A 4544-nucleotide genomic window follows, 5' to 3' on the forward strand; every position below is an offset into this window, starting at 1 on the left:
ATGTGCACTTAGAGAAAATATAAAAATAAAGTGTTGCATATTGATATTTATCTGTTTCTATATATATTTATTGTGAGAAATCATTAAGATGATCAGTGTTTCCACAAAGATAAACATCATTAATTATTAATAATAACAGAGTTAAAGGTAAATTGAGCAAATTGGCTACTTCTGGCAATTTATTTAAGTGTGTATCTAACTGGTAGCCCTTCGCATTAATCAGTACCCAAGAAGTAGCCCTTGGTTTCAAAAAGGTTGGTGACCCCTGATTTAAAGGCTAGAGTATACAAATGAGTTTTAAGATGAGACTTAAATGCTTCTACTGAGGTAGCATCTCTAACTTTTACCGGGAGGGCATTCCATAATATTGGAGCTTGAATAGAAAATGCTCTATAGCCCGCAGACTTTTTTTGGGCTCTGGGAATCACTAATAAGCCGGAGTTCTTTGAACGCAGATTTCTTGCCGGGACATATGGTACAATACAATCGGCAAGATAGGCAGGAGCTTGACCGTTTAGTATTTTATACGTAAGTAGTAAAACCTTAAAGTCGCATCTTAGGTGCACAGGAAGCCAGTGCAGGTGAGCCAGTATAGGCGTAATATGATCAAACTTTCTTGTTTTTGTCAAAAGTCTAGCAGCCGCATTTTGTACCATCTGTAATCTTTTAATGCTAGACATAGGGAGGCCCGAAAATAAAACGTTACAGTAATCGAGACGAGATGTAACGAACGCATGGATAATGATCTCAGCATCGCTTGTGAACAAAATGGAACAAATTTTAGCGATATTACGGAGATGAAAGAAGGCCGTTTTAGTAACACTCTTAATGTGTGACTCAAACGAGAGAGTTGGGTCGAAGATAATACCCAGATTCGTTACCCTGTCGCCTTGTTTAATTGTTTGTTGTCAAATGTTAAGGTGGTATTATTAAATAGATGTCGGTGTTGAGCAGGACCGATAATCAGCATTTCCGTTTTCTTAGCGTTGAGTTGCAAAAAGTTAGCGGACATCCATTGTTTAATTTCATTAAGACACGCCTCCAGCTGACTACAATCCAGCGTGTTGGTCAACTTTAGGGGCATGTAGAGTTGGGTGTCATCGGCATAACAGTGAAAGCTAACACCGTATTTGCGTATGATGTCACCTAGCGGCAGCATGTAAATACTAAATACAGGGCCAAGAACCAAACCCTGGGGAACTCCGCACGTTACCTTAACATAGTCCGAGGTCACATTGTTATGGGAGACACACTGCATCCTGTCAGTAAGATAAGAGTTAAACCAAGACAAGGCTAAGTCTGACATCCCAATACGTGTTTTGATACGCTCTAATAAAATATTATGATCAACAGTGTCGAAAGCGGCGCTAAGATCAAGAAGCAGCAACATAGATGACGCATCAGAATCCATCGTTAGCAATAGATCATTAGTCATTTTTGCAAGGGCTGTCTCCGTAGAGTGATTTGCCCTGAAACCGGATTGAAAAGGTTCACAGAGATTGTTAGACGCTAACTGTTCATTTAGCTGCTGTGCGACAATTTTTTAGAGAATTTTCAAGATAAACGGAAGGTGGGACACCGGCCGGTAGTTCACCATGAGGTCAGGATCGAGGTTCGGTCTTTTGGGTAGAGGATGAATAACCGCTTTTTTGAATGCTAGGGGAACAGTACCAGAGGAAAGTGATAAGTTGACAGGATGCTCCACCAAACAAAACAGATTTCAGTCGTATAAAGGGGAAAAAAAGAAAAAATACAAGTCCGTAATCAAGGGATTGTGGCAGGAGGACTTGGTGGTGGGTCGTCAAACTGCGCCCACAGCCCTTAGCCGGAACAACAGCCATATGTCCCCGAAGTCAGCGGGAAAGAGTCAAGTGTCGATAGTAAGCATAACATTGCCGCAGCTCAGCTGCGGACAGGTTTGTGATGGTAGCGCCAGCAACCGGGGAAGTCCACAGACAAGTCCTAAAGGCATTGCTGCTGCTGTTGTGCATGACGCCCCCAAGTTAGAATTTTGCAGGGTGTGCACCTCTGCCACTGCTGAGGAAGGTGAACACGCCTCTGCCGCTGACAAGGAAGATGAGCACGGTCACGCCGAAGCTGGTGTGGAGGTAAGTGAGTGTGCCTGTGCCGCAGTGGAGGTTGAGCGCGGGAAGCACGATTTCGGGAGACGGGGCAATGATATCACGGAGGCAGGAGGTCCTGGCCGCAGCGTCGTTGGATGACCTTGCTGGAACAGGAACGAGCAACGGCCTCTTGGATATTGTGATCGGAGCGGGGCTTAGCTCCAGTAGCGGCATCTCGGACGATGACACCACAGCAGGAGGGCACGCTGACGGCACCGTGAACGACATCACTGGTGCAGGACATAGCGCCGGCAGCGGCACTTCCGATGATGTCACCACAGCAGGCGGGTATGCCGATGGCACCGTAGACGACCTCACTGGAACAGGAAGAAGTGTAGGGAGCGGCGTCGTGGATGAGGTCACCACCACAGGAAGTAGCTGTGCGCCCTCCATAGCACAGCAACTCAATTGTGGTGGTGGCCTGCTCAACAGCATGGTTCATCATCAGGCTGACAGAATGAAGTCAATGCGGGGTCATTCATTGGCTTCATCATTCTGTAACGAGCGGCGGGAAGCGGTGCTTGGAGCGTTACCCCAGAGATGCAAAGACGGCAGCGGGAAGCAAGTAAAATAATATTTAATAACCAAACGTAAATAGGTGCAGCTAGGGAGTGCACGGGAACAGCGATAAGTGCAGCTAGGAAGTGCCCGATAAACAATCACTCACATGGGAACAGAGAACAGCCAGGTATAAAGAACAATGATCAAGCACTGACAGACAGACAGGGCAGACAAATAAAGGAGCCTGATGTGTTTGATATGTGTGAGTGACAGGCACAGCGTGTTTCACCAGATCAGACGCTGTTTTTCGATGGCATTGTGAAAAGTTTTTGGGTAGATACTTGTCAATTAATCCAAACAGACGACACTAACAACTCCCACTACACAGTAAGCACACAAAGGGGCGGCTTCCTTACACAAAATGCTGGGTTAAAAACTACATAATTCGAGTAGTTTACCCAATTTGGGTAGTTTTCTACCCAGCTGCTGGGTAACTGTTGGACCAAACCTGTAACGACCTGGTCGCATCGTGGTGCGTGGTCGTTCTCCCAGGGATGCAGACGGCTTCGGACACAGCGTGCAGGTAGGACAAGAATTTATTTAAGCAAATAAATCAGATAGGAACAACAAAAATGTGCTCATAGCCCGGAAAACAAAAACAAAGGGACTAGCGTGGAAGCTAGTAAGCAAAAATGGCATAGCGTGAAAGCTAGCGGGAATCGAAGTTGTCGTTAACTGTTGCATATAAGCAAATTAGCAAGCCAGGCCGAGTGAGAACAGGGCAAAGACTAAATAGCCCTCTGATTAGTGCCCGGACAACAGGTGAGCGTCTCGAACACTAACCAGAGCCAGCTGAGCACAATCTGCCGTCATGGCAACAGAAACAAACACAAGGTGCTGAAAACACACGTGACACTAAAAAGTAAACAAACAGTGATCCGAGCAGCGGATCCTAACAAAACCAACACGGGGTAATTTAACCCAGCAAAATGTGTTTTCTATATAACCCAGAAAGATTGGTTATATGTTCAACCCAATTGCTGGGTATTTTATAACTACAGTGCTGGGTTAATTCTACCAAATAAATGTGTTATTTTCATGGTTTTTGTAGTCCAAATGTCATGAAAATGTATGACACCTACAGCAAAAAAAGGTGCACTTATAATTGTTAAATATCCACCATCTCTCTTTGTAGACCAGATTCACTAAACTGCATACAGGTATATTGAGTCTTTGAATATTGTTTTTTGAACAAACCTAAGATAATGTTAAGAGTGATTTTGACTGCTTTTATGAAAAGTCACAATTTACTGTGAAGTCCATTTAGTAGGGATGGGCGATACCACACTTTTAGGATCCGATACGATACCGATACTTTTTCTTGCATTTTCATCGATACCGATACCGATACCGATACCATTAATTTCTTATTGGCAATTTTTGTCAGTCAAAAATATTATTACTGTTGTTATTATTTAAGACAAATCACAAGACAAATACAGACGATTTATACCACATTTATTATGGTCAATATATAATAAAAGTAAAATTAAAATAAATAACATAAATATGAAAAATAAATTAAATATAAACAAAAATATACACATTTTCACTTTTCTTATTTCTCAAAAAAAAAGTCTTGGTAGAAAAAGCTTAAAAAAACAATTATTCATAACAATGTTATGTTTCAAACCTCTTTGTGGAAGTAAACTTATAACACTTCTCTGAAGCAAAGTCAATAATTTCCTTATCACAATAAACTAGGATTTCCTTGTCCTATAAACCTGCATACGAAAGACAGTTCCCTGAGAAAATGAACTTGGAAAAATGATCTACAAAAATGTCTGACACCATCACACCTTTAGTGTACTCGAGATATGTCGTCACACGTCACACTTTACTGAAGTCTCAGATTGCTGT

General features: G+C 42.6%; 1 pseudogene; it reads right to left on the reverse strand.

The window, feature by feature from the left end:
- Positions 1–290: 290 nt before the first annotated feature.
- LOC133664244 (uncharacterized) lies at positions 291–1162 on the reverse strand (annotated as a pseudogene).
- Between the last annotated feature and the right edge of the window lie 3382 nt (positions 1163–4544).

This window comes from Entelurus aequoreus, linkage group LG02, assembly GCF_033978785.1.
Source record: "Entelurus aequoreus isolate RoL-2023_Sb linkage group LG02, RoL_Eaeq_v1.1, whole genome shotgun sequence".
Taxonomy (NCBI): Eukaryota; Metazoa; Chordata; class Actinopteri; order Syngnathiformes; family Syngnathidae; genus Entelurus; species Entelurus aequoreus.